We start from the raw sequence: 13,954 nt of genomic DNA, 5'->3' as shown, positions 1-13,954 counted from the left end.
TGACCACAATCAAGGGATTTCTGTACAGCATTGGAGATTGTAAGAAGGGCATCACATGCTCCAAGGCATTTACGAAAACCAAATTGTAAAATATGGAATAGATGATTACCTTCAGCAAACCTATTAAGACGTTTTGCCAGAAGACGTTCTAAAACTTTAGATAATATGGGAGTTATGGAAATTGGGGCGGTAATCAGTGGGACTTGAGCTACCACAAACACATTTACATAGAGGAGTAATATTACCAATTCTCCAACTAGTGCTAAAAGCTCCTCTTCTTGCTAACTTACGCAAAATAACAGATAACTTTTGAGCTAAGAAATCTGCTGTCTTTATAAAAAATGGAAAAAATACCATTTGGGTCTACACCTCCATAAGCATTAAGGTCCATCAACAGAGCTTTAATTTCACGAGATCAGAAAGCTAAACTAGTTAGTTTAGCCTCAGGAAAACAGGAATGAGGAAGTTCAAGTTTTTCATTACTCTGTTTACTGTCAAAAACATCAGCCAAAAGGGTTGCCTTTTCCTTTGGGCTGTGAGTGACTGAGCCATCTGGTTCTAGTAAAGGAGGAACTCTTGCATCTACACCAAATAGTGCAGATTTAAGGGTAGACCACCATTTATGTTCCTGAGTTGTACCAGAAAGGGTTTCTTTTATGGTTAAATTTTGATCTGTTACCCTTCCAAAGATGATAGGCCTCCTGCTTCTCCAAATAAGCACGTCTACAATCATCATTGAACCATGGTTTGTCCTTCACTCGGTACCTAAGCACACGAGAAGGGATACGCCTATCAATTATGTTGACTAGATTCTCATTCAAAGGGACAACAGGATCTACACTACTATATAATTGTGACCAATTCAAGCACAAAAAATCATGCAAAATCCCATTCCAGTCTGCTTGGGATTTCATATAAATTTTACAAGAGTATGATACATCAGGGACAGGTTGCTCAGTCTTCACTACTGATGAAATCAAGGCATGATCAGATGTCCCGACTGGAGAACCAACCTTACTAGTTATAAACGCCAGGGGGAGTCAGTGTATACGATGTCCAAGCAATTACCAGACCTGTGAATAGCTTCATTTATGATTTGCTCACAGCCTGATTCAGAAGCAAAGTCTAAAGCTCTTAAGCCATGGCGATCGGTAGGATAGATAGAACTTAACCACTCCCTATGGTGAGTATTTAAATCACCAACAAAGACAAAAGAAGCCTTTCTATCGTCTTGTATCTTAGCCATAATAGTAAGAAGACAATCGAAGATAGAATCATCCATGTCTGGATTCCGGTAGATTGAACACAAATAAAAGTTGTTATGCCTGCCACAAACTTTTATTACCTGAATCTTGCGACATCCACATTGATAGCAGGACTTATGAGGAGCAGGGTACTCACTCCTAATATACATCGCCATTTTCCTGGCCCTAGGGATGGCATCACATTTCAACATTATTGGCTTCTTAAAACCAGTTATAAGGAGCTCAGATGAGTGTCTCATATTAGAAACCAAAGTTTCTGAGCACAAAAGAATATCATACTGTCTGGACGCAACTGTAAGGTCTTGAATATTTGCATGAAGACCACGAATATTGCAATACAGAAGACGACATTGATGAAATCTAGGACGTATTGGTCCCGGATTTTGCTCAATGTCTCCAGACAGCAAAAGAATTAATAGAAATAAAAAGAGACATCATACTTAAAAACTAGATTAACAAGAATTATAACAAAAACAATATCTACAGAATTATAAATAAAGTGATTGATGAAACCCATAGACTATAGTAAAAAGTCGGAAATACTGGTCAACATGGAGGAGCCGATACAACATGCAAGGCTAAATACCCTCCAGGATAGCCACTTCAACTGAAGGGAGGACAGTAAGGTTGGTTTTGAGAAGAAAAAGAATCAGACAAGGAAAGGATGGCCTCTTCATAAACCACCAGGCATCCATGGGCCTTCTATTAAGCCTGTCCAACAAACCATTTCAAAAAACAAGAGGAAGAAAAAATAAATGATAAGATAGGATAGTGTGCCAGAGTATACCCTCAAGCAAGAGAACTCTAACCCAAGACAGTGGAAGACCATGGTAGAGAGGCTATGCCACTACCCAAGACTAGAGAACAATGGTTTAATTGGTGTGTACGTGTACGCGTGTATGCATATAATACAGCATATGTATATTATATGGATATATATATATATATATATATATATATATATATATATATATATATATATATATATATATATATATATATATATATATATATATATATATATTTAGTCATGTGTGTGTATTGATATGCTAAAACTGACAGGAGCACATGATATGCAGCTGCAAAAAAAAAAAAAGCATTAGGATAATTGAAAGCTGTGAATCCTGACCAGTCAGAACGCCTTGTTTTAGTTTTGCCTAGAGGTTTGTGTTTGTAAGGCTCTCACTCTCTGCTTCTTTATAAATGTTTTTGTTATCCATTATAGTACTGTCAGATTTTATTTAATATTTTTGTTTGATATATTAGCGACTTAGACATCTATTTTATATTTATGAACACGTAAATATGAATTGAATGAATCTTTGTAAATTGTTGTACGTCCGTGTAAATTTTTTTTTCAAAACATTTCAAAATTTTGACTCAAAACTCCATTGTTTTATGGATTTCAAGTGACTTCTTTCATTACGTCTTTATTTGAATGTTTCTTTTATACTGTTATGTATTTTTTTAGTTTATTTGAAAATTTACCCACTTTTCTTTATCATGTTATGACTGTCCTTAATTATTATTAATTATTATTATTATTATTATTATTATTATTATTATTATTATTATTATTATTATTATTATTATTATTATTTCATAATTAAGTCATCGTAAAGAATGCCGCTCTTTCTAATTAATTCATTCATTCATATACCATTAAACGACAAATTTTATGTAAAAGTTATTTTTCATGTTCTGAGATCTTCATTTGTGAAATATTTAACCTAGCTCAAATGCATTCTCTGTTTTCTCCTTGAAATATCCCTTCTCTCGCTGGTGTGTCGTTAGGGTCAAGTGGAGGTCAAGCGATTGACCTCGAGTCGGAGAAGGGACGGTTATAAAAGGCCTCGATCAGAAATATGATTGGAATGGAAGTTTTGCTTTCATTTATAATTAGATTTAAGCATGCACGAGTTCCAATAGCATAAGTTACAATGGCCCTGTTAGAAACAAGATATCCAAGTTGGTATACTGCTTAATTGTATTTATTTGATTATATACCTAATTTTTCATGGTTTTTTGGTTACGAGAAAGTTAGAAATAGCCTTTTCAAAAAATTTCTATAGGCAACCTTTTTTTCAGGAAACTATTCCTTTCCCCAGTCTCTCTCTCTCTCTCTCTCTCTCTCTCTCCTCTCTCCTCTCTCTCTCTCTCTCTCTCTCTCTCTCTCTCTCTTTCCGAATACAAGTGCTGATGTTCACTGGTTAGGATACCATCATCCGGGGTCGCAAGTTCAGCATCCAGTTCGCAAATTTTGATTTTCAAGATGGTAACTTTTGCTGCATTTAAAATTGGGAAAAATCGCCCAATGTATTTGTATGTATATTTTGCTGATGGCAAAAACGCTGTCTTTGCCATTTTGACCAAGGAAGTAACGTAACATTTTGGTCTGCTCAGCTTTTAGGTAGGGACATGGTCCAGATACAAGAGCTGAGACCACTAAGGAATATCAGATACTCATGGCACATGTGCCCCGTGAAAATCTATATATATATATATAATATATATATATATATATATATATATATATATATATATATATATATATATATATATATATATATATATATATGGGTATTTTTATGTTGATTTCTTATACGGGTATACTACAATATTGTGTGAAACAAGGATAATTATGTAGTAGGTAGAAATGTCTTTGTTCAGTTGTAAGATGAACTTGTTAAAAATGCATATAGATACAGTAAAATGGCTAAGGATTCTCTCTCTCTCTCTCTCTCTCTCTCTCTCTCCTCTCTCTCTCTCTCTCTCTCTCTCTCTCTCTCTCTCTCTCTCAACTGGTCGAGAACTGTGTTCGTGTATTGTAAGAAGGGCGGGTGGAACATGAAGTCATGAACTGATGCCTACCATTACATCATTTAAACGTTTGTACAAGCTTTTATTTACTAGTATCCCCAAGACGTCTCATGTCTTCTTTGAATTGAAATAAACTAAAAAATTATTAGCCTACCTGTTCATTTTTGCACGAAGAGAAACGGGTATAGAGATACAATTGTGACATTTCAGTGCATTTACCAAGAGTATTGAGGCATGACGACCCTTCTTCCTCCTTGCACAAAAGTGCTTGTCAGTTAGGGCCAGGGTCTGGTTCTGGAGTGAGTGGAGGGATGATGTGGGAGGGGGAACGTTATTGAAGGCGATGGAAGATAATGCAGATTTCCTATGATTTCTCTCTCTCTCTCTCTCTCTCTCTCCTCTCTCTCTCTCTCTCTCTCTCCTCTCTCTCTCTCTCTCTCTCTCTCTCAGGATATGATCACTACTGTTCTTCTTTACCATTCATGCTGTTGTCTCTTGATATATGTAATAAATCGTATTGTTGCGGGAACTCGTTCAGAAATATATAGAGAATACATGTAGCTGCATATTAACATACAAAGATGCATGCGTTCCATATTCGCCTCCCTGAAGGAATTGGTTGTGAGCGTTTTTTAAAAACGTCTCAGGCAAGTAAACAAACAGCGGATGTTATTTAACATACGAAAACACACATCCCCACGCTGTCTCCCTTGGAATCACAGCGGCTGTTTATTTATATTGGCGTCTCGGCATCGACAACAGAGAACCGATACTTCCGCGTCAGTGTCGAAGTAGTATTTTTGTTGGGTGTTTTGGTTTCATTCGAGTCTGGCGATCGTCTTGATTTGAATGAGCTTTTGCAGGAAGCCAGCCTGGCTTTGCACCCATTGAAGAGGGCCAAGGAGGACTTTAGTTTTTTTTTTTTTTATTTTATTGTAGGGTTCAATTTGATCTCGTTGTTTTATAAACATTTCGTATTTTGTGAATAATTATTTGTTATTTCAAGTGTCTGTATTCTATTTTCATATTGACAAAGTTAAATGTTTATTTGAATGTATTTTTTCTATGTGAAGGAATCTCGAATGTTAAATTTTCATAGCTTTATAAAATGTCAAATGAGGCACCAGTTTTTTCGTGTGGGGGGGGGGGGGTGGTGGCAAATCATCCGTTAATTTTTTTGTTTCATTTTGGATTATTCTTGTCTCGGCTGTTTTGCTATCCAGAAGTTATTTAATCGGTTTTCATTACTGTCTATTACCGTTAGTGTGGCCATATATAAATGAATTAGTATTTTATTTAGCTTATACGTGGCAAAAGAGGTATATATATATACTTATGTGACTGTTGTAGTAATAACATCATAACCCGTATCATTCGTCTCACGATTAAATCGACTATTGTTCAACTGGGTTAGACCCGCATCGTGGAGCACTTGTTTTTCCTATTCTTTTTCCTTTCGATCATCGAACGTTATTTTTGTCTGGTAATTGACTAGATAAGTTAATAAAAAAATACGCTTATGCCAGACTGCCGTGTTGGTAATATGTTTTAAGAAAACTTTATTTCTACGTTATAATTCTTTACGTTCTTTATTTGAGACATTTTTATCATCTTAGTCAATTTCTTTCTAGTCCTTAAATCATTACAGTCATAATTTGCATAGGAAGACGAAGGAAACTGCCAAAACCTAATCTCAGAATTTACTGGTCCTTAATCAGATATGTGGAGTTTTGACGTTTTAGCTTCTTGAAGACCACCGAGTATTACCGTAACTTGGACGTTTGGAATCGGGGTTTAGTAGCGATAGGTAACAATGAGGCTCGAGAGTGCGAAGGAAAGATGCTGTAAGAAATTATTGACCTAATTTGTGTTATGTGACTGCTAGAGAATAACGATGAACTCGAAATAGTATTAAGGGAGGGGACAGAGCCATCTAGTGGCAAGGAAAGTATCCTTTGAAGTAATTGATTCAATCATGTTGAGAAGAAAGTAAAGGATGCGTTCGCTTGTTTATTAAATTGTGGATGTTGGGGGAGGCATAGTCCCCGAGAAAAAAATGAGATTGGTTTTATGATTTGATAATTGGATTGGGAAAATAACACGCAGATAAGACTTAATTGTCCCCTTTGGTAGAAATATTTAGCCATAACTTTTGATGACTTCCTGCCGAATTCAAAGTTATTCGTTTTTATATTCTTTCAAGATTGAGCTGGTAATTGAAGAAAAGTATTGAAGTTCGAGATTTAATGCAAATGAATAAGAATTTTGAGTATACCGTGTGATAGCAGAATGGACAGTGAATCCTTAATCTCGTGAAAAATCTTAAAACATATTTTTTGTTCAGTATAGGGGGTTATAAGTGATGGAAATTAGGAAGGGTACTGTCATCACCAAGGCTTCTGTAACATTTGCTCGGATATCGTTCAGTTGACGTTGCTTTGATATAAGTTCTTACATCACCAATACTGTAGGCCTTCCAAGATATCCTTCATCCATGAATAATATAAAAAATAAGATACGTTACTACTGTTGTCAGCAGTTGGCGTCAGCGTTGCGTTCCCTTTTGTGTGTCTTGACTGCTCTACGAAAAGGAACCCTTTTCATGAATTTTAAGAAAAGGTATTTGCCAAGGTCCATTCACTGTTGCCTGCTAATGCTGCACTACCTTCGCTAATTATCAGATAGTGTCGACAATTCTGGATGGTATACGAATAAAATGGGTCAGGCATGCGTTCTTCTGCTTTGGTAAGAGTTGCCTTTCTTTAAAGAGAGTTTGGTTTATGCGACGACGACAGAAAAGAATTTCTGAAGATAAAATGCTGCTTGGGTGATATATTCATATTTTAATGGACTGAACACACAACGATGCGTGACAAGTGTTAAGTGACTGCATGAAGATGGAGAACAAGTGTTATATGGATAATATATTGTTAACTTTTATTCTCATAAGTAAATATGACAAGGAATTATAAGCCTTATATGTGTTACCCAATGATTGCCTGTGGCACTTGACAACACTAACTTCACGTTTTTACTTCATGTTATTTAGACTAACATATGCGCCCTCGCATGCTTATATGCCTACTCTCAGCATATATTTGCTGATCCTGGGCAGTAACTCATCTCAAATCCCTCTGTAAATATTTCAGGTCACAATTTTTTAGCTTGGACGAAACATTTAAGGAACGTGAATGGTATCTCTGTTAAGAAATCACAGTTGTGTTACCACCATGCTCCCCCCCCCACCCCCCGCCTCTTTATCACAGTGATAGGTGTCAATACTGGTCCATATTACGTACGATGCTAAGTGACCTTGCCCTAATCAGATAATGGCGTCGATGCCATGACAAGTGAGCTGTCTTTAGTGCAAACTCTTTTAGTATGACCTCGATAATGGAGTAAGTAATTCATGTCTCGTATATAGTCAGGAGTTGGTGGTTATAGCTATTGTTTTGTTGATCATGTAGCGAAAATAGTGAAGGTAAATAATACTGAAGGGATAAAGTTCTTAGAATAATATCTGACATAGCAATCTCTCTCTCTCTCTCTCTCTCTCTCTCTCTCTCTCTCTCTCTCTCTCTCTCTCTCTCTCTCTCTCTCTCTCTCTCTCTCTAATTGACTAGATTGAGTTGTTTTCATGCATTTTGACATTTATATACGACTAACTCGAATCGCCGCTATGACCTCTATCGTAGATTATATTTAAGGGCCGGTTTTTATATAAATGTAATTTCCAAGTCACCTTAGTCTAGTCAGTAAATTAAGCATAATTCTGGTGGTTTTGTTCGTGGATTGCTAGAATGGGGAAGTACCTTGGACTTAAATGAAGTCGTCATATCACATAATTTATGTTGTCTCTTTCGAATGCCAGTTCGTGTAATAATTTTTTTGCTTGCTCCCGCCTTTTAAATTGCAATATGCCTGATAATGGTGCTTTATGCCATAATTATATAATTTATTTTATCGTCTATATTTTCCAAAATAATGGAGCTATTTTAAAACCTAAAGTTTTTTTTGCTTAGTTTCTGATTATTATTATTAGAAGCTAAGCTACAACCCTAGTTGGAAAAGCTAGATGTTATATGCCCAAGGGCTCCAACAGGGAAAAATAGCCCAGTACGGAAAGGAAACAGGGAAACGAATACATTACAAGAGAAGTATTACACTGAAAATAAAATATCTTAAGAACAGTAATAACATTAAATTAGATCTTTCACATATTAACCATGAAAAAAAAACAAGAGGAAGATAAACAAGATAGAATAGAATGCCCAAGTGTGCCCTAAAGTAATAGAACTCTAGTCCTTGATAGTGAAAGGCCATGGTACAAAGGCTATGGCACTACCCAAGACTAGAGAACAATGGTTTGATTTTGTAGTGTCCTTTAGCTAGAAGAGTTGCTTACCACAGCTAGAGTCTCTTTTACTCTTACTAAGAGGAAAGTATCCACTGAACAATTATAGTACAGTAGATAACCTCTTAAGTGAAGAATTGTTTGGTAATCTCAGTGTTGTCAGTCAGGTGTATGAGGACAGAGGAGAATGTGTGAAGAATATGCCAGACTATTCGGTGAATGTATAGGCAGAGACAGAATGAACCGTAACCAGAGAGATGGATCCAATGTAGTATTGTCTGTTCAGTCAAAGGACCCAATAAATCTCTAGCGGTTGTATCTCAACAGGTGGCTAGTGTCATGGCTAACCTACTACCTATGAATTATTAGATATCCGAAGGAGTGAAGATTACACTTATATATTATAATATATATATATATATATATATATATATATATATATATATATATATATATATATATATATATATATATATATATATATATCATCCATCTTTTATTAGGGTATCAACATGCCAACCAAAAAACTGTTGAATTATTGTCCTAGTATGTGTATGGTGTTATAGTGTGTGCATGAGGTGAGCCCGCATTGGTAGTTGAGATTAGTTGCATCAGGAGTATCGAGCGTGTCGAATGTATTTGAGAGAGAGAGAGAGAGAGAGAGAGAGAGAGAGAGAGAGAGAGAGAGAGAGAGAGAGAGAGAGAGAGAGAGAGAATTTTTGGGAAGTCATTTATGTTATTGTTAAACTGATTCGTCTTAGATGTTGATCTGTATTATCTGACTGATTGACTGATAACATTGAATATTGTTACAGTAAGCTCTCTCTTTCTCTCTCTCTCTCTCTCTCTCTCTCTCTCTCTCTCTCTCTCTCTCTCTCTACGAGGTAATCTAATGTAAACTCAATCTTTCCTGTCTAGATAACCGATGTAAGCTAAAGAATTTTTTTTTATCAAGCCTAACCCAGAGTATAAATGATTGTGTGGCAACGTAATGTCTAGTTATAGCTGGAGAGACTCTCTCTCTCTCTCTCTCTCTCTCTCTCTCTCTCTCTCTCTCTCTCTCTCTCTCTCTCTCTCTCTCTCTCTCTCTCTCTAGGCTTTCTTTCTCGTCATCCCTTTTGGTATGCAATTTAGCCTCGTCGGTTACTTAATGAAGGTCGTACGGACAGAAAAGGGTATTCTTTTTCTCGCCTGTTCTCAGTCGTCTTCCTTGCAAGTTGTAGTTTTGCCCGTTTTTTCATTAGTCACTATGTTTGAAGGTTTGTATCCATCTGATATATATATATATATATATATATATATATATATATATATATATATATATATATATATATATATATATATATATAGACAGATATTTATATATACGGTAAGTATTACTATCAAAGGTAGGTTTACATCACCAGCTTATGTTTCAACAAGCGTTCGCGCGCACACAATATATATATATATATATATATATATATATATATATATATATATATATATATATATATATATATATATATATATATATATTTATATGTATATATATATATATATATATATATATATATATATATATATATATATATATATTTATATATATATATATATATATATATATATAATATATATATGTATATATGTATATATATACCGGTACATATATATATATAAATGTATATTTATATATATTGTATATATATTCATTCTTTCAAATTATTACTACAAGCTAATTTATCCGTTTAGTTACTGAGATTGTATAAAAAGAGTTTATGAATAAAGAATGAAGGAAAGGGGGATGGATGGAAGAAAGTAGTTTAGATTCACTGTTAATTACGTACCTGATTTAGTTTGCGATGATAGAAAAATGTAATGAGCATTGAATTTGTCGAAGGAAAGAGTATTGTCTTGACGCTGATCATTTGAAACCTTGCAGAAGTTGTTGGAACTTGACCCTTCTGCAATAAGGGTAACATAATCGGTCCTCGTCTATTTCTTTCTAAAATGAGGCATTGGAACTAAAACCATTCACTCTAGACTGAAGGTTTCGAGTCCAGCTGGTTATTTTATTTAGATACGAGTTGGAATTCATACTAACTGAATTTTAAACGAAGTGGTCTTAGGATCAGGGATTCTACCTAAAGGCAATTCTTGCACCCTGTACTTAGGCGGGAATTTATATGAAAACCGCTTTCACTTTCACCTGCCCAGTCTTATCTGTTATTCTTGGAACAGTTGTTCTGTATGGCGTTGTGAGTCTACCTCGCTACGGTTGCCTATTTATGGAATAAAAAAAGACGACCAGGGCGTTTTACTAGGATCATTTATAATACATAAGAAAAATCGTTTCCATTATTTTTGGCAGTCATGGGCTACGTTTGTACTTACTGTATATGTTAGTAGCCTATTTGTAAATATTTGCATCTATACATTTTTACTGTATTAATGAAACACCAGTTTATTATTCAGTAATAGTCTCAAGTGAACATGAAGACAAGGAATACAATCGTTCTTAAAACACACACACTTACACCTTAAATACTTGTGCCATTCACTGTTTCAATTGTTGGCTTTTTGCATTTTGCAACGCCATCATTCTTCTAGGTTTGTGTTATAAGGAAACGAAGGAGATAGCTCCATCTAATCAACTCTTCTCTGTAAAGGGAAAAATTGATAGTTTTTTGTGCTTTCTGTAATAAATGGGATCAGCCGTCTTTAATACATAAGTACCAACGGACAGTTGCATTTTAAATAAAAATATATTTTATTTTAACCCACTTTACAAGGGTTGTAAGAGAAGGCCGCAATATTTGGCGGTGTAATAGTATAATGATGTGTCCTTGTTTATATGGGGTATTTTATGATAATATTAATCTTCCCTTCCATTTTTGAAACTTGTTTCACCATTGTGTATATACAGGGTACTTCTTTAGAAGTTCTGTTCTTGAAATGATTTCCGCTCTATACAGTTATATTTGAAATATCGTTACTCTGTTTTCCAACTTTGAATTCATCCCTCGTTTTGAATCACTGGTCTGGGTTCTGCAGAGAAGTCTCTATTACCTGTTAACCGTACTTTCATTGATTCTTATGCTCTAGAAACTAAGTCTCATTACTATTCCTTGTTTTGCTGCTTTAATAGTGACCTGTTGTTTCATGAAACTGACGTTGCAGCGACTATGTTAATTGAACTTGCCATATATGTTGAGGTCCTGTTTCTTCTTCTCGAACTTGGTTTCCTACTTTGTTTTTATTATATTTTTTTATTTGTTAGTCAATGACTTAACATTGTCCCATTTACCAAGTTTGTAGTGTTGTCATAAAAGCCCACGGTATTTCAAGCACAAGTCACCATTCTAATGGTAGACATCCACGAATAAGATATTTAAAGGTTAAACATAAGATTATTTATATATATATATATATATATATATATATATATATATATATATATATATATATATGTATATATATATATATATATATATATATATATATATATATATATATATATATATGTATGTATGTATGTATGTATATATATATATATATATATATATATATATATATATATATATATATATATATATATATAATGTATATATATTATTATGTCTTGGGCTAAGATTCCCCCCAATGGTATAATTGCACAAAACTCGAGTAACCGAAGTTAGAACACGTACTTAGTTATTTTTGGATCTTATTGCCCTTCCTACGGTCGTATTATAGTACATGCATAATTTGGCATGGCGTTCATGTCAGTATGTCTTTAATGAGAGATTGCTGCCTCATAGCAATCTCATTGCTGGCATGGTATTCTAAATGGTTTTTCCTATGTATGTATATGTGTTACTGCCAGTTTCCTTTCTTTGTGCTACTTTAGATCCACGTGGACCCTATTACTACTCATTCTGATAGTAAGGCTACATCGAGTAGGGTTGTGGCAGTCGGTTGGAAACGTCTCAGGCTGGTGATAATTTCCTGTATAGTGTGCAATCTCACCATCCTTGTGGACAAGGTATAGGGGTGGGAGAGCCTATAGGTCTACGTGCTGAGTCATCAGCAGCCACTGGCTGGCCCTCTCGGGTCCTAACGGGTGGAGATGGGACTTGCCTGCTGATTGTGTGTGTATTTGGGCAGTCATCAGGGCATTGTCACTGTTCCTTGCCTCTGCCATTCATGAGCGACCTTTGAAAATTTAAATTTTCTATTGTTACTAGAACAATCATTGTTGAAGAAACTGGGTAGCTTGTTTTTATAGGCAATAGTGAGGGATTTGGGTACTCAACATTACAACTTATTAGTGCTTTGCTTTGTTACAGAGTATCTAGTCTGCTTTATATATCAGTCGGGGCGCTTATTCAGTTGCTTTACTCTGACGAGTGACCAGTTAACCGAACCTCGTCCAGTCTTATTTTTGATTTCCTTGCTAGAGGGTAAAAATTTCTTTTGGGGATTTCCAGCGATGGCCTTTCTAGTTTACGAACATATTTTTGACCACCACGACAATCACTTTGTCTGCCTGTTGTTAAACAAATTCTCTCTCTAGGATAACTTGAATACTATTATTATTATTACCAGAAAAATTACAATCATCGTTTGAAAAGCAGGATGTTACAAGCCCAATGGCTCCAATATGAAAGCAGACCAGTCGGAAAGGATATAAAAGAAAAATAACTAACAAACTGTATATGAGAAGTAATACAAAATATCTGTAATAGCCCTAAAATAGATCAGTAATATATGAACTATAAATGAGATTTATATCGATCGATTCAGCAGAGAAACATTTGCTATAAGTTTGAACTTTTGAAGTTCCACCGTTTCAATTGTCAGATTAAGAGGACCTTTCCACAGTCTGATCACAGCTGGAATAAAACTTATAGAATATATACTGTGTAGTATTGAGCCTTCCGATGATGAAAATATAACTTAGAATTAACTGTATATTGTACGGCGTACAGGGGGATGCAGTCTTGGAAAATATGAATGCAAATGATGGTCAGAATTATGAAAGACCTTTTGCAACATACACAAAAAACTAACTGAATAATGGTGCCAGATATTGATATCTAGATCAGGAATAAGGAATTTGATAGACCACACTGTTTTTATTCAACAAATTAAAGTGAGAGTCGGTAGATGAAGACCAGAGAACAATGCTCAAAGTATGGTAAAGTGAAAGAATTAAAATATTTCCTCAGGATATTTTGAGCACTGAATATCTTGAAAGAATTTCTCAATTTACTATTTTTTGTGCAATTGAAGAAGAAAGACAGAGCACGTTTCTCAAAAATAAATTTGCAATCAAGAATCACACCTAGAATTTTGAAGAAGTTTCATATAGATTAAGAGAAATTGTTAATACAAAGATCTGAATGTAAAGGATCCATTGTTCTTGACCTGCTTACAATCATACTTTGAGTTTTGTTACAGTTCAACTTCATCCCCCCCATAATTTGCATTAGGCACTATTTTTTTCTTTTGAATTAGGTGTATCAGGTGAACTTATGGGCCTGGCTTTTCCAGA

The 13,954-nt window shown here is 34.9% G+C and overlaps 1 protein-coding gene across 2 annotated transcripts in view; it reads right to left on the bottom strand.

The window, feature by feature from the left end:
* LOC137645961 (rho GTPase-activating protein 44-like) overlaps nucleotides 1-13,954 on the bottom strand; it is a 359,606-nt gene that overhangs the window by 106,734 nt on the left and 238,918 nt on the right. The window lies entirely within an intron of this gene.

The sequence above is a fragment of the Palaemon carinicauda genome, chromosome 8, assembly GCF_036898095.1.
Source record: "Palaemon carinicauda isolate YSFRI2023 chromosome 8, ASM3689809v2, whole genome shotgun sequence".
Classification (NCBI taxonomy): Eukaryota; Metazoa; Arthropoda; class Malacostraca; order Decapoda; family Palaemonidae; genus Palaemon; species Palaemon carinicauda.
This window is presented reverse-complemented; position numbering and strand designations above follow the sequence as displayed.